Source organism: Ascidiella aspersa, chromosome 1, assembly GCF_963924565.1.
Source record: "Ascidiella aspersa chromosome 1, kaAscAspe10.2, whole genome shotgun sequence".
NCBI classification, from domain to species: domain Eukaryota; kingdom Metazoa; phylum Chordata; class Ascidiacea; order Phlebobranchia; family Ascidiidae; genus Ascidiella; species Ascidiella aspersa.
This window is the reverse complement of record NC_139447.1, coordinates 29,010,671-29,027,516: the sequence shown is the minus strand read 5'-3', so window position 1 is coordinate 29,027,516 and position 16,846 is coordinate 29,010,671. Positions and strand designations below refer to the sequence as shown.

The 16,846-nt window shown below is 41.6% G+C and overlaps 72 non-coding genes across 72 annotated transcripts; 71 read left to right on the top strand and 1 right to left on the bottom strand.

Annotated features, from left to right (window-relative positions):
• The first annotated feature begins 53 nt into the window (after positions 1–53).
• Trnas-cga (transfer RNA serine (anticodon CGA)) lies at positions 54–135 on the top strand. The gene has a single exon. It is a non-coding gene; the product is annotated as a tRNA-Ser (tRNA).
• Positions 136–206: 71 nt separating this feature from the next.
• Trnas-cga (transfer RNA serine (anticodon CGA)) lies at positions 207–288 on the top strand. Its single transcript has one exon. It is a non-coding gene; the product is annotated as a tRNA-Ser (tRNA).
• Positions 289–359: 71 nt separating this feature from the next.
• On the top strand, positions 360–441 carry Trnas-cga (transfer RNA serine (anticodon CGA)). Its single transcript has one exon. It is a non-coding gene; the product is annotated as a tRNA-Ser (tRNA).
• Positions 442–514: 73 nt separating this feature from the next.
• Trnas-cga (transfer RNA serine (anticodon CGA)) lies at positions 515–596 on the top strand. Its single transcript has one exon. It is a non-coding gene; the product is annotated as a tRNA-Ser (tRNA).
• Positions 597–667: 71 nt separating this feature from the next.
• On the top strand, positions 668–749 carry Trnas-cga (transfer RNA serine (anticodon CGA)). The gene has a single exon. It is a non-coding gene; the product is annotated as a tRNA-Ser (tRNA).
• A 71-nt stretch (positions 750–820) lies between these two features.
• Positions 821–902, top strand: Trnas-cga (transfer RNA serine (anticodon CGA)). Its single transcript has one exon. It is a non-coding gene; the product is annotated as a tRNA-Ser (tRNA).
• A 71-nt stretch (positions 903–973) lies between these two features.
• Trnas-cga (transfer RNA serine (anticodon CGA)) lies at positions 974–1,055 on the top strand. The gene has a single exon. It is a non-coding gene; the product is annotated as a tRNA-Ser (tRNA).
• A 227-nt stretch (positions 1,056–1,282) lies between these two features.
• Positions 1,283–1,364, top strand: Trnas-cga (transfer RNA serine (anticodon CGA)). The gene has a single exon. It is a non-coding gene; the product is annotated as a tRNA-Ser (tRNA).
• Positions 1,365–1,435: 71 nt separating this feature from the next.
• Trnas-cga (transfer RNA serine (anticodon CGA)) lies at positions 1,436–1,517 on the top strand. The gene has a single exon. It is a non-coding gene; the product is annotated as a tRNA-Ser (tRNA).
• Positions 1,518–1,590: 73 nt separating this feature from the next.
• Trnas-cga (transfer RNA serine (anticodon CGA)) lies at positions 1,591–1,672 on the top strand. The gene has a single exon. It is a non-coding gene; the product is annotated as a tRNA-Ser (tRNA).
• Positions 1,673–1,743: 71 nt separating this feature from the next.
• On the top strand, positions 1,744–1,825 carry Trnas-cga (transfer RNA serine (anticodon CGA)). Its single transcript has one exon. It is a non-coding gene; the product is annotated as a tRNA-Ser (tRNA).
• A 71-nt stretch (positions 1,826–1,896) lies between these two features.
• On the top strand, positions 1,897–1,977 carry Trnas-cga (transfer RNA serine (anticodon CGA)). The gene has a single exon. It is a non-coding gene; the product is annotated as a tRNA-Ser (tRNA).
• Positions 1,978–2,050: 73 nt separating this feature from the next.
• Trnas-cga (transfer RNA serine (anticodon CGA)) lies at positions 2,051–2,132 on the top strand. Its single transcript has one exon. It is a non-coding gene; the product is annotated as a tRNA-Ser (tRNA).
• Positions 2,133–2,203: 71 nt separating this feature from the next.
• Positions 2,204–2,287, top strand: Trnas-cga (transfer RNA serine (anticodon CGA)). The gene has a single exon. It is a non-coding gene; the product is annotated as a tRNA-Ser (tRNA).
• A 72-nt stretch (positions 2,288–2,359) lies between these two features.
• On the top strand, positions 2,360–2,441 carry Trnas-cga (transfer RNA serine (anticodon CGA)). The gene has a single exon. It is a non-coding gene; the product is annotated as a tRNA-Ser (tRNA).
• A 71-nt stretch (positions 2,442–2,512) lies between these two features.
• Trnas-cga (transfer RNA serine (anticodon CGA)) lies at positions 2,513–2,596 on the top strand. Its single transcript has one exon. It is a non-coding gene; the product is annotated as a tRNA-Ser (tRNA).
• Positions 2,597–2,824: 228 nt separating this feature from the next.
• On the top strand, positions 2,825–2,906 carry Trnas-cga (transfer RNA serine (anticodon CGA)). The gene has a single exon. It is a non-coding gene; the product is annotated as a tRNA-Ser (tRNA).
• A 71-nt stretch (positions 2,907–2,977) lies between these two features.
• On the top strand, positions 2,978–3,059 carry Trnas-cga (transfer RNA serine (anticodon CGA)). The gene has a single exon. It is a non-coding gene; the product is annotated as a tRNA-Ser (tRNA).
• A 71-nt stretch (positions 3,060–3,130) lies between these two features.
• Trnas-cga (transfer RNA serine (anticodon CGA)) lies at positions 3,131–3,212 on the top strand. Its single transcript has one exon. It is a non-coding gene; the product is annotated as a tRNA-Ser (tRNA).
• Positions 3,213–3,285: 73 nt separating this feature from the next.
• Positions 3,286–3,367, top strand: Trnas-cga (transfer RNA serine (anticodon CGA)). The gene has a single exon. It is a non-coding gene; the product is annotated as a tRNA-Ser (tRNA).
• A 71-nt stretch (positions 3,368–3,438) lies between these two features.
• On the top strand, positions 3,439–3,520 carry Trnas-cga (transfer RNA serine (anticodon CGA)). Its single transcript has one exon. It is a non-coding gene; the product is annotated as a tRNA-Ser (tRNA).
• A 71-nt stretch (positions 3,521–3,591) lies between these two features.
• On the top strand, positions 3,592–3,675 carry Trnas-cga (transfer RNA serine (anticodon CGA)). The gene has a single exon. It is a non-coding gene; the product is annotated as a tRNA-Ser (tRNA).
• Positions 3,676–3,747: 72 nt separating this feature from the next.
• Trnas-cga (transfer RNA serine (anticodon CGA)) lies at positions 3,748–3,829 on the top strand. Its single transcript has one exon. It is a non-coding gene; the product is annotated as a tRNA-Ser (tRNA).
• A 71-nt stretch (positions 3,830–3,900) lies between these two features.
• Trnas-cga (transfer RNA serine (anticodon CGA)) lies at positions 3,901–3,984 on the top strand. The gene has a single exon. It is a non-coding gene; the product is annotated as a tRNA-Ser (tRNA).
• A 72-nt stretch (positions 3,985–4,056) lies between these two features.
• On the top strand, positions 4,057–4,138 carry Trnas-cga (transfer RNA serine (anticodon CGA)). The gene has a single exon. It is a non-coding gene; the product is annotated as a tRNA-Ser (tRNA).
• A 73-nt stretch (positions 4,139–4,211) lies between these two features.
• Positions 4,212–4,293, top strand: Trnas-cga (transfer RNA serine (anticodon CGA)). Its single transcript has one exon. It is a non-coding gene; the product is annotated as a tRNA-Ser (tRNA).
• Positions 4,294–4,364: 71 nt separating this feature from the next.
• On the top strand, positions 4,365–4,446 carry Trnas-cga (transfer RNA serine (anticodon CGA)). Its single transcript has one exon. It is a non-coding gene; the product is annotated as a tRNA-Ser (tRNA).
• A 227-nt stretch (positions 4,447–4,673) lies between these two features.
• On the top strand, positions 4,674–4,755 carry Trnas-cga (transfer RNA serine (anticodon CGA)). Its single transcript has one exon. It is a non-coding gene; the product is annotated as a tRNA-Ser (tRNA).
• Positions 4,756–4,826: 71 nt separating this feature from the next.
• On the top strand, positions 4,827–4,908 carry Trnas-cga (transfer RNA serine (anticodon CGA)). The gene has a single exon. It is a non-coding gene; the product is annotated as a tRNA-Ser (tRNA).
• A 71-nt stretch (positions 4,909–4,979) lies between these two features.
• Trnas-cga (transfer RNA serine (anticodon CGA)) lies at positions 4,980–5,061 on the top strand. Its single transcript has one exon. It is a non-coding gene; the product is annotated as a tRNA-Ser (tRNA).
• A 73-nt stretch (positions 5,062–5,134) lies between these two features.
• On the top strand, positions 5,135–5,216 carry Trnas-cga (transfer RNA serine (anticodon CGA)). Its single transcript has one exon. It is a non-coding gene; the product is annotated as a tRNA-Ser (tRNA).
• A 71-nt stretch (positions 5,217–5,287) lies between these two features.
• Trnas-cga (transfer RNA serine (anticodon CGA)) lies at positions 5,288–5,369 on the top strand. The gene has a single exon. It is a non-coding gene; the product is annotated as a tRNA-Ser (tRNA).
• Positions 5,370–5,442: 73 nt separating this feature from the next.
• Trnas-cga (transfer RNA serine (anticodon CGA)) lies at positions 5,443–5,524 on the top strand. The gene has a single exon. It is a non-coding gene; the product is annotated as a tRNA-Ser (tRNA).
• A 71-nt stretch (positions 5,525–5,595) lies between these two features.
• Positions 5,596–5,677, top strand: Trnas-cga (transfer RNA serine (anticodon CGA)). The gene has a single exon. It is a non-coding gene; the product is annotated as a tRNA-Ser (tRNA).
• A 70-nt stretch (positions 5,678–5,747) lies between these two features.
• On the top strand, positions 5,748–5,829 carry Trnas-cga (transfer RNA serine (anticodon CGA)). Its single transcript has one exon. It is a non-coding gene; the product is annotated as a tRNA-Ser (tRNA).
• A 71-nt stretch (positions 5,830–5,900) lies between these two features.
• Trnas-cga (transfer RNA serine (anticodon CGA)) lies at positions 5,901–5,982 on the top strand. Its single transcript has one exon. It is a non-coding gene; the product is annotated as a tRNA-Ser (tRNA).
• A 73-nt stretch (positions 5,983–6,055) lies between these two features.
• Positions 6,056–6,139, top strand: Trnas-cga (transfer RNA serine (anticodon CGA)). The gene has a single exon. It is a non-coding gene; the product is annotated as a tRNA-Ser (tRNA).
• Positions 6,140–6,211: 72 nt separating this feature from the next.
• Positions 6,212–6,293, top strand: Trnas-cga (transfer RNA serine (anticodon CGA)). Its single transcript has one exon. It is a non-coding gene; the product is annotated as a tRNA-Ser (tRNA).
• A 71-nt stretch (positions 6,294–6,364) lies between these two features.
• Trnas-cga (transfer RNA serine (anticodon CGA)) lies at positions 6,365–6,448 on the top strand. The gene has a single exon. It is a non-coding gene; the product is annotated as a tRNA-Ser (tRNA).
• Positions 6,449–6,520: 72 nt separating this feature from the next.
• Trnas-cga (transfer RNA serine (anticodon CGA)) lies at positions 6,521–6,602 on the top strand. Its single transcript has one exon. It is a non-coding gene; the product is annotated as a tRNA-Ser (tRNA).
• Positions 6,603–6,673: 71 nt separating this feature from the next.
• Positions 6,674–6,755, top strand: Trnas-cga (transfer RNA serine (anticodon CGA)). The gene has a single exon. It is a non-coding gene; the product is annotated as a tRNA-Ser (tRNA).
• A 73-nt stretch (positions 6,756–6,828) lies between these two features.
• On the top strand, positions 6,829–6,910 carry Trnas-cga (transfer RNA serine (anticodon CGA)). Its single transcript has one exon. It is a non-coding gene; the product is annotated as a tRNA-Ser (tRNA).
• Positions 6,911–6,981: 71 nt separating this feature from the next.
• Positions 6,982–7,063, top strand: Trnas-cga (transfer RNA serine (anticodon CGA)). Its single transcript has one exon. It is a non-coding gene; the product is annotated as a tRNA-Ser (tRNA).
• A 73-nt stretch (positions 7,064–7,136) lies between these two features.
• Trnas-cga (transfer RNA serine (anticodon CGA)) lies at positions 7,137–7,218 on the top strand. Its single transcript has one exon. It is a non-coding gene; the product is annotated as a tRNA-Ser (tRNA).
• Positions 7,219–7,289: 71 nt separating this feature from the next.
• On the top strand, positions 7,290–7,371 carry Trnas-cga (transfer RNA serine (anticodon CGA)). Its single transcript has one exon. It is a non-coding gene; the product is annotated as a tRNA-Ser (tRNA).
• A 71-nt stretch (positions 7,372–7,442) lies between these two features.
• Trnas-cga (transfer RNA serine (anticodon CGA)) lies at positions 7,443–7,524 on the top strand. The gene has a single exon. It is a non-coding gene; the product is annotated as a tRNA-Ser (tRNA).
• Positions 7,525–7,598: 74 nt separating this feature from the next.
• On the top strand, positions 7,599–7,680 carry Trnas-cga (transfer RNA serine (anticodon CGA)). Its single transcript has one exon. It is a non-coding gene; the product is annotated as a tRNA-Ser (tRNA).
• Positions 7,681–7,751: 71 nt separating this feature from the next.
• Trnas-cga (transfer RNA serine (anticodon CGA)) lies at positions 7,752–7,833 on the top strand. Its single transcript has one exon. It is a non-coding gene; the product is annotated as a tRNA-Ser (tRNA).
• Positions 7,834–7,904: 71 nt separating this feature from the next.
• On the top strand, positions 7,905–7,986 carry Trnas-cga (transfer RNA serine (anticodon CGA)). Its single transcript has one exon. It is a non-coding gene; the product is annotated as a tRNA-Ser (tRNA).
• Positions 7,987–8,672: 686 nt separating this feature from the next.
• On the top strand, positions 8,673–8,754 carry Trnas-cga (transfer RNA serine (anticodon CGA)). The gene has a single exon. It is a non-coding gene; the product is annotated as a tRNA-Ser (tRNA).
• A 230-nt stretch (positions 8,755–8,984) lies between these two features.
• Trnas-cga (transfer RNA serine (anticodon CGA)) lies at positions 8,985–9,066 on the top strand. Its single transcript has one exon. It is a non-coding gene; the product is annotated as a tRNA-Ser (tRNA).
• Positions 9,067–9,284: 218 nt separating this feature from the next.
• On the top strand, positions 9,285–9,366 carry Trnas-cga (transfer RNA serine (anticodon CGA)). Its single transcript has one exon. It is a non-coding gene; the product is annotated as a tRNA-Ser (tRNA).
• Positions 9,367–9,437: 71 nt separating this feature from the next.
• Trnas-cga (transfer RNA serine (anticodon CGA)) lies at positions 9,438–9,519 on the top strand. The gene has a single exon. It is a non-coding gene; the product is annotated as a tRNA-Ser (tRNA).
• A 229-nt stretch (positions 9,520–9,748) lies between these two features.
• On the top strand, positions 9,749–9,830 carry Trnas-cga (transfer RNA serine (anticodon CGA)). The gene has a single exon. It is a non-coding gene; the product is annotated as a tRNA-Ser (tRNA).
• Positions 9,831–9,901: 71 nt separating this feature from the next.
• On the top strand, positions 9,902–9,983 carry Trnas-cga (transfer RNA serine (anticodon CGA)). The gene has a single exon. It is a non-coding gene; the product is annotated as a tRNA-Ser (tRNA).
• Positions 9,984–10,054: 71 nt separating this feature from the next.
• Positions 10,055–10,136, top strand: Trnas-cga (transfer RNA serine (anticodon CGA)). The gene has a single exon. It is a non-coding gene; the product is annotated as a tRNA-Ser (tRNA).
• A 71-nt stretch (positions 10,137–10,207) lies between these two features.
• Trnas-cga (transfer RNA serine (anticodon CGA)) lies at positions 10,208–10,289 on the top strand. Its single transcript has one exon. It is a non-coding gene; the product is annotated as a tRNA-Ser (tRNA).
• A 227-nt stretch (positions 10,290–10,516) lies between these two features.
• Positions 10,517–10,598, top strand: Trnas-cga (transfer RNA serine (anticodon CGA)). Its single transcript has one exon. It is a non-coding gene; the product is annotated as a tRNA-Ser (tRNA).
• A 74-nt stretch (positions 10,599–10,672) lies between these two features.
• Positions 10,673–10,754, top strand: Trnas-cga (transfer RNA serine (anticodon CGA)). The gene has a single exon. It is a non-coding gene; the product is annotated as a tRNA-Ser (tRNA).
• A 1,466-nt stretch (positions 10,755–12,220) lies between these two features.
• Trnas-cga (transfer RNA serine (anticodon CGA)) lies at positions 12,221–12,302 on the top strand. The gene has a single exon. It is a non-coding gene; the product is annotated as a tRNA-Ser (tRNA).
• A 383-nt stretch (positions 12,303–12,685) lies between these two features.
• Trnas-cga (transfer RNA serine (anticodon CGA)) lies at positions 12,686–12,767 on the top strand. The gene has a single exon. It is a non-coding gene; the product is annotated as a tRNA-Ser (tRNA).
• A 71-nt stretch (positions 12,768–12,838) lies between these two features.
• On the top strand, positions 12,839–12,920 carry Trnas-cga (transfer RNA serine (anticodon CGA)). Its single transcript has one exon. It is a non-coding gene; the product is annotated as a tRNA-Ser (tRNA).
• Positions 12,921–13,302: 382 nt separating this feature from the next.
• Trnas-cga (transfer RNA serine (anticodon CGA)) lies at positions 13,303–13,384 on the top strand. The gene has a single exon. It is a non-coding gene; the product is annotated as a tRNA-Ser (tRNA).
• Positions 13,385–13,767: 383 nt separating this feature from the next.
• On the top strand, positions 13,768–13,849 carry Trnas-cga (transfer RNA serine (anticodon CGA)). The gene has a single exon. It is a non-coding gene; the product is annotated as a tRNA-Ser (tRNA).
• A 71-nt stretch (positions 13,850–13,920) lies between these two features.
• On the top strand, positions 13,921–14,002 carry Trnas-cga (transfer RNA serine (anticodon CGA)). The gene has a single exon. It is a non-coding gene; the product is annotated as a tRNA-Ser (tRNA).
• A 227-nt stretch (positions 14,003–14,229) lies between these two features.
• On the top strand, positions 14,230–14,311 carry Trnas-cga (transfer RNA serine (anticodon CGA)). The gene has a single exon. It is a non-coding gene; the product is annotated as a tRNA-Ser (tRNA).
• A 73-nt stretch (positions 14,312–14,384) lies between these two features.
• Positions 14,385–14,466, top strand: Trnas-cga (transfer RNA serine (anticodon CGA)). The gene has a single exon. It is a non-coding gene; the product is annotated as a tRNA-Ser (tRNA).
• A 383-nt stretch (positions 14,467–14,849) lies between these two features.
• On the top strand, positions 14,850–14,931 carry Trnas-cga (transfer RNA serine (anticodon CGA)). Its single transcript has one exon. It is a non-coding gene; the product is annotated as a tRNA-Ser (tRNA).
• A 379-nt stretch (positions 14,932–15,310) lies between these two features.
• Trnas-cga (transfer RNA serine (anticodon CGA)) lies at positions 15,311–15,392 on the top strand. The gene has a single exon. It is a non-coding gene; the product is annotated as a tRNA-Ser (tRNA).
• Positions 15,393–15,777: 385 nt separating this feature from the next.
• Trnas-cga (transfer RNA serine (anticodon CGA)) lies at positions 15,778–15,859 on the top strand. The gene has a single exon. It is a non-coding gene; the product is annotated as a tRNA-Ser (tRNA).
• Positions 15,860–16,088: 229 nt separating this feature from the next.
• Positions 16,089–16,170, top strand: Trnas-cga (transfer RNA serine (anticodon CGA)). Its single transcript has one exon. It is a non-coding gene; the product is annotated as a tRNA-Ser (tRNA).
• A 549-nt stretch (positions 16,171–16,719) lies between these two features.
• Positions 16,720–16,801, bottom strand: Trnas-cga (transfer RNA serine (anticodon CGA)). The gene has a single exon. It is a non-coding gene; the product is annotated as a tRNA-Ser (tRNA).
• Between the last annotated feature and the right edge of the window lie 45 nt (positions 16,802–16,846).

The window sequence follows — 16,846 nt, the reverse complement described above, 5'->3', positions numbered from 1 at the left end:
AATATTAGATAATACATTAAATCTTGACTAGTTGAGCAACGCACTTAGTCAGTGCTGCGATGGCCGAGTGGTTAAGGCGTTGGACTCGAAATCCAATGGGATATTCCCGCACAGGTTCGAATCCTGTTCGCAGCGAATTAGTTTGTTTTCATAATAATTAGATAATACATTAAATGTTGACCAGCTGACCAACGCACTTAATCAGTGCTGCGATGGCCGAGTGGTTAAGGCGTTGGACTCGAAATCCAATGGGATATTCCCGCACAGGTTCGAATCCTGTTCGCAGCGAATTAGTTTGTTTTCATAATAATTAGATAATACATTAAATGTTGACCAGCTGACCAACGCACTTAATCAGTGCTGCGATGGCCGAGTGGTTAAGGCGTTGGACTCGAAATCCAATGGGATATTCCCGAACAGGTTCGAATCCTGTTCGCAGCGAATTATTTTTTTTTTGTTGTAAAATTAGATAATAAATTAAATTTTGACTAGCTGACTAACACACTTAATAAGTGCTGCGCTGGCCGAGTGGTTAAGGCGTTGGACTCGAAATCCAATGGGATATTCCCGCACAGGTTCGAATCCTGTTCGCAGCGAATTAGTTTGTTTTCATAATAATTAGATAATACATTAAATGTTGACCAGCTGACCAACGCACTTAATCAGTGCTGCGATGGCCGAGTGGTTAAGGCGTTGGACTCGAAATCCAATGGGATATTCCCGCACAGGTTCGAATCCTGTTCGCAGCGAATTAGTTTGTTTTCATAATAATTAGATAATACATTAAATGTTGACCAGCTGACCAACGCACTTAATCAGTGCTGCGATGGCCGAGTGGTTAAGGCGTTGGACTCGAAATCCAATGGGATATTCCCGCACAGGTTCGAATCCTGTTCGCAGCGAATTAGTTTGTTTTCATAATAATTAGATAATACATTAAATGTTGACTAGTTGAGCAACGCACTTAGTCAGTGCTGCGCTGGCCGAGTGGTTAAGGCGTTGGACTCGAAATCCAATGGGATATTCCCGCACAGGTTCGAATCCTGTTCGCAGCGAATTAGTTTGTTTTCATAATAATTAGATAATACATTAAATGTTGACCAGCTGACCAACGCACTTAATCAGTGCTGCCATGGCCGAGTGGTTAAGGCGTTGGACTCGAAATCCAATGGGATATTCCCGCACAGGTTCGAATCTTGTTCGCATCGCATTATTATTTTAGTTGTTGTAATATTAGATAATACATTAAATCTTGACTAGTTGAGCAACGCACTTAGTCAGTTCTGCGATGGCCGAGTGGTTAAGGCGTTGGACTCGAAATCCAATGGGATATTCCCGCACAGGTTCGAATCCTGTTCGCAGCGAATTAGTTTGTTTTCATAATAATTAGATAATACATTAAATGTTGACCAGCTGACCAACGCACTTAATCAGTGCTGCGATGGCCGAGTGGTTAAGGCGTTGGACTCGAAATCCAATGGGATATTCCCGAACAGGTTCGAATCCTGTTCGCAGCGAATTATTTTTTTTTTGTTGTAAAATTAGATAATAAATTAAATTTTGACTAGCTGACTAACACACTTAATAAGTGCTGCGCTGGCCGAGTGGTTAAGGCGTTGGACTCGAAATCCAATGGGATATTCCCGCACAGGTTCGAATCCTGTTCGCAGCGAATTAGTTTGTTTTCATAATAATTAGATAATACATTAAATGTTGACCAGCTGACCAACGCACTTAATCAGTGCTGCGATGGCCGAGTGGTTAAGGCGTTGGACTCGAAATCCAATGGGATATTCCCGCACAGGTTCGAATCCTGTTCGCAGCGAATTAGTTTGTTTTCATAATAATTAGATAATACATTAAATGTTGACCAGCTGACCAACGCACTTAATCAGTGCTGCGATGGCCGAGTGGTTAAGGCGTTGGACTCGAAATCCAATGGGATATTCCCGAAAGGTTCGAATCCTGTTCGCAGCGAATTATTTTTTTTTTGTTGTAAAATTAGATAATAAATTAAATTTTGACTAGCTGACTAACACACTTAACAAGTGCTGCGCTGGCCGAGTGGTTAAGGCGTTGGACTCGAAATCCAATGGGATATTCCCGCACAGGTTCGAATCCTGTTCGCAGCGAAATAGTTTTTTTTCATAATAATTAGATAATACATTAAATGTTGACCAGCTGACCAACGCACTTAATCAGTGCTGCGATGGCCGAGTGGTTAAGGCGTTGGACTCGAAATCCAATGGGATATTCCCGCACAGGTTCGAATCTTGTTCGCATCGCATTATTATTTTAGTTGTTGTAAAATTAGATAATACATTAAATCTTGACTAGTTGAGCAACGCACTTAGTCAGTGCTGCGATGGCCGAGTGGTTAAGGCGTTGGACTCGAAATCCAATGGGATATTCCCGCACAGGTTCGAATCCTGTTCGCAGCGAATTAGTTTGTTTTCATAATAATTAGATAATACATTAAATGTTGACGAGCTGACCAACGCACTTAATCAGTGCTGCGATGGCCGAGTGGTTAAGGCGTTGGACTCGAAATCCAATGGGATATTCCCGCACAGGTTCGAATCTTGTTCGCATCGCATTATTATTTTAGTTGTTGTAATATTAGATAATACATTAAATCTTGACTAGTTGAGCAACGCACTTAGTCAGTGCTGCGCTGGCCGAGTGGTTAAGGCGTTGGACTCGAAATCCAATGGGACATTCCCGCACAGGTTCGAATCTTGTTCGCATCGCATTATTATTTTAGTTGTTGTAATATTAGATAATACATTAAATCTTGACTAGTTGAGCAACGCACTTAGTCAGTGCTGCGATGGCCGAGTGGTTAAGGCGTTGGACTCGAAATCCAATGGGATATTCCCGCACAGGTTCGAATCCTGTTCGCAGCGAATTAGTTTGTTTTCATAATAATTAGATAATACATTAAATGTTGACCAGCTGACCAACGCACTTAATCAGTGCTGCGATGGCCGAGTGGTTAAGGCGTTGGACTCGAAATCCAATGGGATATTCCCGCACAGGTTCGAATCCTGTTCGCAGCGAATTAGTTTGTTTTCATAATAATTAGATAATACATTAAATGTTGACCAGCTGACCAACGCACTTAATCAGTGCTGCGATGGCCGAGTGGTTAAGGCGTTGGACTCGAAATCCAATGGGATATTCCCGAACAGGTTCGAATCCTGTTCGCAGCGAATTATTTTTTTTTTGTTGTAAAATTAGATAATAAATTAAATTTTGACTAGCTGACTAACACACTTAATAAGTGCTGCGCTGGCCGAGTGGTTAAGGCGTTGGACTCGAAATCCAATGGGATATTCCCGCACAGGTTCGAATCCTGTTCGCAGCGAATTAGTTTGTTTTCATAATAATTAGATAATACATTAAATGTTGACCAGCTGACCAACGCACTTAATCAGTGCTGCGATGACCGAGTGGTTAAGGCGTTGGACTCGAAATCCAATGGGATATTCCCGCACAGGTTCGAATCCTGTTCGCAGCGAATTAGTTTGTTTTCATAATAATTAGATAATACATTAAATGTTGACCAGCTGACCAACGCACTTAATCAGTGCTGCGATGGCCGAGTGGTTAAGGCGTTGGACTCGAAATCCAATGGGATATTCCCGCACAGGTTCGAATCTTGTTCGCATCGCATTATTATTTTAGTTGTTGTAAAATTAGATAATACATTAAATCTTGACTAGTTGAGCAACGCACTTAGTCAGTGCTGCGATGGCCGAGTGGTTAAGGCGTTGGACTCGAAATCCAATGGGATATTCCCGCACAGGTTCGAATCCTGTTCGCAGCGAATTAGTTTGTTTTCATAATAATTAGATAATACATTAAATGTTGACCAGCTGACCAACGCACTTAATCAGTGCTGCGATGGCCGAGTGGTTAAGGCGTTGGACTCGAAATCCAATGGGATATTCCCGCACAGGTTCGAATCTTGTTCGCATCGCATTATTATTTTAGTTGTTGTAAAATTAGATAATACATTAAATCTTGACTAGTTGAGCAACGCACTTAGTCAGTGGTGCGATGGCCGAGTGGTTAAGGCGTTGGACTCGAAATCCAATGGGATATTCCCGAACAGGTTCGAATCCTGTTCGCAGCGAATTATTTTTTTTTTGTTGCAAAATTAGATAATACATTAAGTGTTGACCAGCTGACGAACGCAGTTAATCAGTGCTGCGCTGGCCGAGTGGTTAAGGCGTTGGACTCGAAATCCAATGGGATATTCCCGCACAGGTTCGAATCCTGTTCGCAGCGAATTAGTTTGTTTTCATAATAATTAGATAATACATTAAATGTTGACCAGCTGACCAACGCACTTAATCAGTGCTGCGATGGCCGAGTGGTTAAGGCGTTGGACTCGAAATCCAATGGGATATTCCCGAACAGGTTCGAATCCTGTTCGCAGCGAAATAGTTTGTTTTCATAATAATTAGATAATACATTAAATGTTGACCAGCTGACCAACGCACTTAATCAGTGCTGCCATGGCCGAGTGGTTAAGGCGTTGGACTCGAAATCCAATGGGATATTCCCGCACAGGTTCGAATCTTGTTCGCATCGCATTATTATTTTAGTTGTTGTAAAATTAGATAATACATTAAATCTTGACTAGTTGAGCAACGCACTTAGTCAGTGCTGCGCTGGCCGAGTGGTTAAGGCGTTGGACTCGAAATCCAATGGGATATTCCCGCACAGGTTCGAATCCTGTTCGCAGCGAATTAGTTTGTTTTCATAATAATTAGATAATACATTAAATGTTGACCAGCTGACCAACGCACTTAATCAGTGCTGCCATGGCCGAGTGGTTAAGGCGTTGGACTCGAAATCCAATGGGATATTCCCGCACAGGTTCGAATCCTGTTCGCAGCGAATTAGTTTGTTTTCATAATAATTAGATAATACATTAAATGTTGACCAGCTGACCAACGCACTTAATCAGTGCTGCGATGGCCGAGTGGTTAAGGCGTTGGACTCGAAATCCAATGGGATATTCCCGAACAGGTTCGAATCCTGCTCGCAGCGAATTATTTTTTTTTTGTTGTAAAATTAGATAATAAATTAAATTTTGACTAGCTGACTAACACACTTAATAAGTGCTGCGCTGGCCGAGTGGTTAAGGCGTTGGACTCGAAATCCAATGGGATATTCCCGCACAGGTTCGAATCCTGTTCGCAGCGAATTAGTTTGTTTTCATAATAATTAGATAATACATTAAATGTTGACCAGCTGACCAACGCACTTAATCAGTGCTGCGATGGCCGAGTGGTTAAGGCGTTGGACTCGAAATCCAATGGGATATTCCCGAACAGGTTCGAATCCTGTTCGCAGCGAATTATTTTTTTTTTGTTGTAAAATTAGATAATAAATTAAATTTTGACTAGCTGACTAACACACTTAATAAGTGCTGCGCTGGCCGAGTGGTTAAGGCGTTGGACTCGAAATCCAATGGGATATTCCCGCACAGGTTCGAATCCTGTTCGCAGCGAATTAGTTTGTTTTCATAATAATTAGATAATACATTAAATGTTGACCAGCTGACCAACGCACTTAATCAGTGCTGCGATGGCCGAGTGGTTAAGGCGTTGGACTCGAAATCCAATGGGATATTCCCGCACAGGTTCGAATCCTGTTCGCAGCGAAATAGTTTTTTTCATAATAATTAGATAATAAATTAAATTTCGACTAGCTGACTAACACACTTAATAAGTGCTGCGCTGGCCGAGTGGTTAAGGCGTTGGACTCGAAATCCAATGGGATATTCCCGCACAGGTTCGAATCCTGTTCGCAGCGAATTAGTTTGTTTTCATAATAATTAGATAATACATTAAATGTTGACCAGCTGACCAACGCACTTAATCAGTGCTGCGATGGCCGAGTGGTTAAGGCGTTGGACTCGAAATCCAATGGGATATTCCCGAACAGGTTCGAATCCTGTTCGCAGCGAATTATTTTTTTTTTGTTGTAAAATTAGATAATAAATTAAATTTTGACTAGCTGACTAACACACTTAACAAGTGCTGCGCTGGCCGAGTGGTTAAGGCGTTGGACTCGAAATCCAATGGGATATTCCCGCACAGGTTCGAATCCTGTTCGCATCGCATTATTATTTTAGTTGTTGTAAAATTAGATAATACATTAAATCTTGACTAGTTGAGCAACGCACTTAGTCAGTGCTGCGCTGGCCGAGTGGTTAAGGCGTTGGACTCGAAATCCAATGGGATATTCCCGCACAGGTTCGAATCCTGTTCGCAGCGAATTAGTTTGTTTTCATAATAATTAGATAATACATTAAATGTTGACCAGCTGACCAACGCACTTAATCAGTGCTGCGATGGCCGAGTGGTTAAGGCGTTGGACTCGAAATCCAATGGGATATTCCCGCACAGGTTCGAATCTTGTTCGCATCGCATTATTATTTTAGTTGTTGTAATATTAGATAATACATTAAATCTTGACTAGTTGAGCAACGCACTTAGTCAGTGCTGCGCTGGCCGAGTGGTTAAGGCGTTGGACTCGAAATCCAATGGGATATTCCCGCACAGGTTCGAATCCTGTTCGCAGCGAATTAGTTTGTTTTCATAATAATTAGATAATACATTAAATGTTGACCAGCTGACCAACGCACTTAATCAGTGCTGCGATGGCCGAGTGGTTAAGGCGTTGGACTCGAAATCCAATGGGATATTCCCGAACAGGTTCGAATCCTGTTCGCAGCGAATTATTTTTTTTTTGTTGTAAAATTAGATAATACATTAAGTGTTGACCAGCTGACGAACGCACTTAATCATTGCTGCGCTGGCCGAGTGGTTAAGGCGTTGGACTCGAAATCCAATGGGATATTCCCGCACAGGTTCGAATCCTGTTCGCAGCGAATTAGTTTGTTTTCATAATAATTAGATAATACATTAAATGTTGACCAGCTGACCAACGCACTTAATCAGTGCTGCGATGGCCGAGTGGTTAAGGCGTTGGACTCGAAATCCAATGGGATATTCCCGAACAGGTTCGAATCCTGTTCGCAGCGAATTATTTTTTTTTTGTTGTAAAATTAGATAATACATTAAGTGTTGACCAGCTGACGAACGCACTTAATCAGTGCTGCGATGGCCGAGTGGTTAAGGCGTTGGACTCGAAATCCAATGGGATATTCCCGCACAGGTTCGAATCCTGTTCGCAGCGAATTAGTTTGTTTTCATAATAATTAGATAATACATTAAATGTTGACCAGCTGACCAACGCACTTAATCAGTGCTGCGATGGCCGAGTGGTTAAGGCGTTGGACTCGAAATCCAATGGGATATTCCCGCACAGGTTCGAATCATGTTCGCAGCGAATTAGTTTGTTTTCATAATAATTAGATAATACATTAAATGTTGAACAGCTGACCAACGCACTTAATCAGTGCTGCGATGGCCGAGTGGTTAAGGCGTTGGACTCGAAATCCAATGGGATATTCCCGAACAAGTTCGAATCCTGTTCGCAGCGAATTATTTTTTTTGTTGTTGTAAAATTAGATAATAAATTAAATTTTGACTAGCTGACTAACACACTTAATAAGTGCTGTGCTGGCCGAGTGGTTAAGGCGTTGGACTCGAAATCCAATGGGATATTCCCGCACAGGTTCGAATCCTGTTCGCAGCGAATTAGTTTGTTTTCATAATAATTAGATAATACATTAAATGTTGACCAGCTGACCAACGCACTTAATCAGTGCTGCGATGGCCGAGTGGTTAAGGCGTTGGACTCGAAATCCAATGGGATATTCCCGCACAGGTTCGAATCATGTTCGCAGCGAATTAGTTTGTTTTCATAATAATTAGATAATACATTAAATGTTGAACAGCTGACCAACGCACTTAATCAGTGCTGCGATGGCCGAGTGTTTAAGGCGTTGGACTCGAAATCCAATGGGATATTCCCGCACAGGTTCGAATCCTGTTCGCAGCGAATTATTTTTTTTGTTGTTGTAAAATTAGATAATACATTAAATTTTGACTAGCTGACTAACGCACTTATTTAGTGCTTCTAAGGCCAAGTGGTTAAGGCGTTGGACTCGAAATCCAATGGGATATTCCCGCTCAGGTTCGAATCCTGTTCGCAGCGAATTATTTTTTATAAAATCCGATAATACAATAAATGTTGACCAGCCGGCCAACGCACTTAATCAGTGCTGCGATGGCCGAGTGGTTAAGGCGTTGGTCTCGAAATCCAATGGGATATTCCCGCAAACGTTCGAATCCTGTTCGCAGCGAATTATTATTTTAGTTGTTGTAAAATTAGATAATACATTAAATCTTGACTAGCTGACCAACGCACTTAATCAGTGCTGCGCTGGCCGAGTGGTTAAGGCGTTGGACTCGAAATCCAATGGGATATTCCCGCACAGGTTTGAACCTGTTCACAGCGAATTAGTTTGTATTTATAATAGTTAGATAATACATTAAATGTTGACCAGCTGACGAACGCACTTAATCAGTGCTGCGATGGCCGAGTGGTTAAGGCGTTGCACTCGAAATCCAATGCTATATTCCCGCACAGGTTCGAATCTTGTTCGCCGCGAATTATTATTTTTGTTGTTGTAAAATTAGATAATACTTTAAATTTTGACTAGCTGACCAACGCACTTAGTCAGTGCAGCGATGGCCGAGTGGTTAAGGCGTTGGACTCGAAATCCAATGGGATATTCCCGCACAGGTTCAAATCCTGTTCGCAGTGAATTATTAGTTTTTTTGTTGTAAAATTTGATAATACATTAAATGTTGACCAGCTGACCAACGCACTTATTTAGTGCTGCGATGACCGAGTTGTTAAGGCGTTGGACTCGAAATCCAATGGGATATTCCCGCACAGGTTCAAATCCTGTTCGCAGTGAATTATTAGTTTTTTTGTTGTAAAATTTGATAATACATTAAATGTTGACCAGCTGACCAACAAATTTAATCAGTGCTGCGATGGCCGAGTGGTTAAGGCGTTGGGCTCGAAATCCAATGGGATATTCCTGCAAAGGTTCGAATCCTGTTCGCAGCGAATTAGTTTGTTTTCATAATAATTCGATAATACATTAAATGTTGACCAGCTGACCAACGCTCTTAATCAGTGCTGCGATGGCCGAGTGGTTAAGGCGTTGGACTCGAAATCCAATGGGATATTCCCGCTCAATTTGAATCCTGTTCGCAGCGAATAATTTTTTATAAAATCCGATAATACATTAAATGTTGGACAGCCGGCCAACGCACTTAACCAGTGCTGCGATGGCCGAGTGGTTAAGGCGTTGGACTCGAAATCCAATGGGATATTCCTGCAAAGGTTCGAATCCTGTTCGCAGCGAATTAGTTTGTTTTCATAATAATTCGATAATACATTAAATGTTGACCAGCTGACCAACGCTCTTAATCAGTGCTGCGATGGCCGAGTGGTTAAGGCGTTGGACTCGAAATCCAATGGGATATTCCTGCAAAGGTTCGAATCCTTTTCGCAGCGAGTTATTTTTTTTGTTGTTGTAAAATTAGATAATACATTAAATCTTGACTAGCTGACCAACGCACTTAATGACTTCTGCGATGACCGAGTGGTTAAGGCGTTGGACTCGAAATCCAATGAGATATTCCCGCACAGGTTCGAATCCTGTTCGCAGCGAATTATTAATTTTTTGTTGTAAAATTAGATAATAAATTAAATGTTGACTAGCTGACTAACACACTTAACAAGTGCTGCGCTGGCCGAGTGGTTAAGGCGTTGGACTCGAAATCCAATGGGATATTCCCGCACAGGTTCGAATCCTGTTCGCAGCGAAATAGTTTTTTTTCATAATAATTAGATAATACATTAAATGTTGACCAGCTGACCAACGCACTTAATCAGTGCTGCGATGGCCGAGTGGTTAAGGCGTTGGACTCGAAATCCAATGGGATATTCCCGCACAGGTTCGAATCCTGTTCGCAGCGAATTAGTTTGTTTTTATAATAATTAGATAATACATTAAATGTTGACCAGCTGACGAACGCACTTAATAATTGCTGCGATGGCCGAGTGGTTAAGGCGTTGGACTCGAAATCCAATGGGATATTCCCGCAAAGGTTCGAATCCTGTTCGCAGGGAATTAGTTTGTTTTCCTAATAATTAGATAATACATTAAATGTTGACCAGCTGACCAACGAACTTATTTAGTGCTGCGATGGCCGAGTGGTTATGGCGTTGGGCTCGAAATCCAATGGGATATTCCCGCACAGGTTCGAATCCTGATCGCAGCGAATTATTATTTTTTTTGTTGTAAAATTGGATAATACATTAAATCTTGACCAGCTGACCAACGACCTTAACCAGATCTGCGATGGCCGAATGGTTAAGGCGTTGGACTCGAAATCCAATGCGATATTCCCGCAAAGGTTCGAATCCTGTTCGCAGCGAATTAGTTTGTTTTCATAATAATTAGATAATACATTAAATGTTGACCAGCTGACCAACGAACTTATTTAGTGCTGCGATGGCCGAGTGGTTATGGCGTTGGGCTCGAAATCCAATGGGATATTCCCGCACAGGTTCGAATCCTGATCGCAGCGAATTATTATTTTTTTTGTTGTAAAATTGGATAATACATTAAATGTTGACCAGCTGACCAACGCACTTAACCAGATCTGCGATGGCCGAGTGGTTAAGGCGTTGGACTCGAAATCCAATGGGATATTCCCGCACAGGTTCGAATCCTGTTCGCAGAGAATTATTATTTTTTTTGTTGTAAACTTAGATAATACATTAAATCTTGACTAGCTGACCAACGCATTTAATCAGTGCTGTGATGGCCGAGTGGTTAAGGCGTTGGACTCGAAATCCAATGGGATATTCCCGGACAGATACGAATCCTGTTCGCAGCGAATTATTACTTTTGTTGTTGTAAAATTAGACAATACATTAAATCTTGACTAGCTGACCAACGCATTTAATCAGTGCTGTCATGGCCGAGTGGTTAAGGCGTTGGACTCGAAATCCAATGGGATATTCACGCACAGGTTCGAATCCTGTTCGAAGCGAATTTGTTTGTTTTTATAATAATTAGATAATACATTAAATGTTGACCAGCTGACGAACGCATTTAATCAGTGCTGTCATGGCCGAGTGGTTAAGGCGTTGGACTCGAAATCCAATGAGATATTCCCGTACAGGTTCGAATCCTGTTCGCAGCGAATTATTAATTTTTTGTTGTAAAATTTGATAATACATTAAATGTTGACCAGCTGACCAACGCACTTAACCAGATCTGCGATGGCCGAGTGGTTAAGGCGTTGGACTCGAAATCCAATGGGATATTCCCGGACAGATACGAATCCTGTTCGCAGCGAATTATTACTTTTGTTGTTGTAAAATTAGACAATACATTAAATCTTGACTAGCTGACCAACGCATTTAATCAGTGCTGTCATGGCCGAGTGGTTAAGGCGTTGGACTCGAAATCCAATGGGATATTCACGCACAGGTTCGAATCCTGTTCGAAGCGAATTTGTTTGTTTTTATAATAATTAGATAATACATTAAATGTTGACCAGCTGACGAACGCATTTAATCAGTGCTGTCATGGCCGAGTGGTTAAGGCGTTGGACTCGAAATCCAATGAGATATTCCCGTACAGGTTCGAATCCTGTTCGCAGCGAATTATTAATTTTTTGTTGTAAAATTTGATAATACATTAAATGTTGACCAGCTGACCAACGCACTTAACCAGATCTGCGATGGCCGAGTGGTTAAGGCGTTGGACTCGAAATCCAATGGGATATTCCCGGACAGATACGAATCCTGTTCGCAGCGAATTATTACTTTTGTTGTTGTAAAATTAGACAATACATTAAATCTTGACTAGCTGACCAACGCATTTAATCAGTGCTGTCATGGCCGAGTGGTTAAGGCGTTGGACTCGAAATCCAATGGGATATTCACGCACAGGTTCGAATCCTGTTCGAAGCGAATTTGTTTGTTTTTATAATAATTAGATAATACATTAAATGTTGACCAGCTGACGAACGCATTTAATCAGTGCTGTCATGGCCGAGTGGTTAAGGCGTTGGACTCGAAATCCAATGAGATATTCCCGTACAGGTTCGAATCCTGTTCGCAGCGAATTATTAATTTTTTGTTGTAAAATTTGATAATACATTAAATGTTGACCAGCTGACCAACGCACTTAACCAGATCTGCGATGGCCGAGTGGTTAAGGCGTTGGACTCGAAATCCAATGGGATATTCCCGCACAGGTTCAAATCCTGTTCGCAGAGAATTATTATTTTTTTTGTTGTAAACTTAGATAATACATTAAATCTTGACTAGCTGACCAACGCATTTAATCAGTGCTGTGATGGCCGAGTGGTTAAGGCGTTGGACTCGAAATCCAATGGGATATTCCCGGACAGATACGAATCCTGTTCGCAGCGAATTATTACTTTTGTTGTTGTAAAATTAGACAATACATTAAATCTTGACTTGCTGACCAACGCATTTAATCAGTGCTGTCATGGCCGAGTGGTTAAGGCGTTGGACTCGAAATCCAATGGGATATTCACGCACAGGTTCGAATCCTGTTCGAAGCGAATTTGTTTGTTTTTATAATAATTAGATAATACATTAAATGTTGACCAGCTGACGAACGCACTTAATAAGTGCTGCGATGGCCGAGTGGTTAAGGCATTGGACTCGAAATCCAATGGGATATTCCCGCAAAGGTTCGAATCCTGTTCGCAGGGAATTAGTTTGTTTTCCTAATAATTAGATAATACATTAAATGTTGACCAGCTGACCAACGAACTTATTTAGTGCTGCGATGGCCGAGTGGTTATGGCGTTGGGCTCGAAATCCAATGGGATATTCCCGCACAGGTTCGAATCCTGATCGCAGCGAATTATTACTTTTGTTGTTGTAAAATTAGACAATACATTAAATCTTGACTAGCTGACCAACGCATTTAATCAGTGCTGTCATGGCCGAGTGGTTAAGGCGTTGGACTCGAAATCCAATGGGATATTCACGCACAGGTTCGAATCCTGTTCGAAGCGAATTTGTTTGTTTTTATAATAATTAGATAATACATTAAATGTTGACCAGCTGACGAACGCATTTAATCAGTGCTGTCATGGCCGAGTGGTTAAGGCGTTGGACTCGAAATCCAATGAGATATTCCCGTACAGGTTCGAATCCTGTTCGCAGCGAATTATTAATTTTTTGTTGTAAAATTTGATAATACATTAAATGTTGACCAGCTGACCAACGCACTTAACCAGATCTGCGATGGCCGAGTGGTTAAGGCGTTGGACTCGAAATCCAATGGGATATTCCCGCACAGGTTCGAATCCTGTTCGCAGAGAATTATTATTTTTTTTGTTGTAAACTTAGATAATACATTAAATCTTGACTAGCTGACCAACGCATTTAATCAGTGCTGTGATGGCCGAGTGGTTAAGGCGTTGGACTCGAAATCCAATGGGATATTCCCGGACAGATACGAATCCTGTTCGCAGCGAATTGTTACTTTTGTTGTTGTAAAATTAGACAATACATTAAATCTTGACTTGCTGACCAACGCATTTAATCAGTGCTGTCATGGCCGAGTGGTTAAGGCGTTGGACTCGAAATCCAATGGGATATTCACGCACAGGTTCGAATCCTGTTCGAAGCGAATTTGTTTGTTTTTATAATAATTAGATAATACATTAAATGTTGACCAGCTGACGAACGCACTTAATAAGTGCTGCGATGGCCGAGTGGTTAAGGCGTTGGACTCGAAATCCAATGGGATATTCCCGCAAAGGTTCGAATCCTGTTCGCAGGGAATTAGTTTGTTTTCCTAATAATTAGATAATACATTAAATGTTGACCAGCTGACCAACGAACTTATTTAGTGCTGCGATGGCCGAGTGGTTATGGCGTTGGGCTCGAAATCCAATGGGATATTCCCGCACAGGTTCGAATCCTGATCGCAGCGAATTATTATTTTAGTTGTTGTAAAATTGGATAATACATTAAATGTTGACCAGCTGACCAACGACCTTAACCAGATCTGCGATGGCCGAGTGGTTAAGGCGTTGGACTCGAAATCCAATGCGATATTCCCGCAAAGGTTCGAATCCTGTTCGCAGCGAATTAGTTTGTTTTCATAATAATTAGACAATACATTAAATATTGACCAGCTGGCCAACGAACTTATTTAGTGCTGCGATGGCCGAGTGGTTATGGCGTTGGGCTCGAAATCCAATGGGAAATTCCCGCACAGGTTCGAATCCTGTTCGCAGCGAATTATTAATTTTTTGTTGTAAAATTTGATAATACATTAAATGTTGACCAGCTGACCAACGCACTTAACCAGATCTGCGATGGCCGAGTGGTTAAGGCGTTGTACTCGAAATCCAATGGGATATTCCCGCACAGGTTCGAATCCTGTTCGCAGAGAATTATTATTTTTTTTGTTGTAAACTTAGATAATACATTAAATCTTGACTAGCTGACCAACGCATTTAATCAGTGCTGTGATGGCCGAGTGGTTAAGGCGTTGGACTCGAAATCCAATGGGATATTCCCGGACAGATACGAATCCTGTTCGCAGCGAATTATTACTTTTGTTGTTGTAAAATTAGACAATACATTAAATCTTGACTAGCTGACCAACGCATTTAATCAGTGCTGTCATGGCCGAGTGGTTAAGGCGTTGGACTCGAAATCCAATGGGATATTCACGCACAGGTTCGAATCCTGTTCGAAGCGAATTTGTTTGTTTTTATAATAATTAGATAATACATTAAATGTTGACCAGCTGACGAACGCACTTAATAAGTGCTGCGATGGCCGAGTGGTTAAGGCGTTGGACTCGAAATCCAATGGGATATTCCCGCAAAGGTTCGAATCCTGTTCGCAGGGAATTAGTTTGTTTTCCTAATAATTAGATAATACATTAAATGTTGACCAGCTGACCAACGCATTTAATCAGTGCTGCGATGGCCGAGTGGTTAAGGCGTTGGACTCGAAATCCAATAGTACATTCCCGCACATGTTCGAATCCTGTTCGCAGCCAATTAGTTTGTTTACATAATAATTAGACAATACATTAAATATTGACCAGCTGACCAACGAACTTATTTAGTGCTGCGATGGCCGAGTGGTTATGGCGTTGGGCCCGAAATCCAATGGTATATTCCCGCACAAGTTTGAATCCTGTTCGCAGCGAATTATTATTAATTTGTTGTAAAATTAGATAATACATTAAATGTTGACCAGCTGAACACAGCACTTAATCAGTGCTGCGATGGCCGAGTGGTTAAGGCGTTGGACTCGAAATCCAAAGGACTATTCCCGCTCAGGTTCAAATCCTGTTCGCAGCGAATTATTATTTTTTTGTTGTAAAATTTGATAATACATTAAATGTTGACCAGCTGACCAACGCACTTAAGCAGATCTGCGATGGCCGAGTGGTTAAGGCGTTGGAATCGAAATCCAAAGGGATATTCCCGCTCAGGTTCAAATCCTGTTCGCAGCGAATTACTAGTTTTTTTGTGGTAAAATTAGATAATACATTAAATGTTGACCAGCTGACCAACGCACTTAACCAGATCTGCGATGGCCGATTGGTTAAGGCGTTGGACTCGAAATCCAAAGGGATATTCCCGCTCAGGTTCAAATCCTGTTCGCAGCGAATTACTAGTTTTTTTGTGGTAAAATTAGATAATACATTAAATGTTGACCAGCTGACCAACGCACTTAACCAGATCTGCGATGGCCGAGTGGTTAAGGCGTTGGACTCGAAATCCAAAGGGATATTCCCGCTCAGGTTCAAATCCTGTTCGCAGCGAATTACTAGTTTTTTTGTGGTAAAATTAGATAATACATTAAATGTTGACCAGCTGACCAACGCACTTAACCAGATCTGCGATGGCCGAGTGGTTAAGGCGTTGACTCGAAATCCAAAGGGATATTCCCGCTCAGGTTCAAATCCTGTTCGCATCGAATTACTAGTTTTTTTGTGGTAAAATTAGATAATACATTAAATGTTGACCAGCTGACCAACGCACTTAACCAGATCTGCGATGGCCGAGTGGTTAAGGCGTTGGACTCGAAATCCAATTGGATTTTCCCGCACAGGTTCGAATCCTGTTCGCAGCGAATTATTTTTTTTATAATTTTGATAATACATTAAATGTTGACAAGCCGGCCAACGCATTTAATCAGTGCTGCGATGGCCGAGATAATAATACGAACAGGATTTGAACCTGAGCGGGAATATCCAATTGGATTTCGAGTCCAACGCCTTAACCACACGGCCATCGCAGCACTGGTTAAGTGCGTTGGTCAGCTGGTCAACATTAAATGTATTATCAAATTTTACAACAAAAAAACTAATAATTCGCTGCGAATAGGATTTGAACCTGAGCGGGTATATCCCATTGGATTTCGAGTCCAACGCCATAACCACTCGGCCATCGCAGCACTAAATAAGTGCGTTGGTCAGCTGGTCAACATTTAATGTATTATCAAATTTTACAACAAAAAACATAATTCGCTGCGAACAGGATTCGAACCTGTGCGGGAATATCCCATTGGATTTCGAGTCCACATCCTTAACCACTCGGCCATCGGAGCACTGGTTAAGTGTGTTGGTCAGCTGGTCAACACATGATGTATTATCAAATTTTACAACAACAAAAAATAATTCGCTGCGAACAGGATTCGAACCTGTGCGGGAATATCCCATTGGATTTCGAGTCCAACGCCTTAACCACTCGGCCATCGGAGCACTGGTTAAGTGTGTTGGTCAGCTGGTCAACATTTAAGGCAGAGG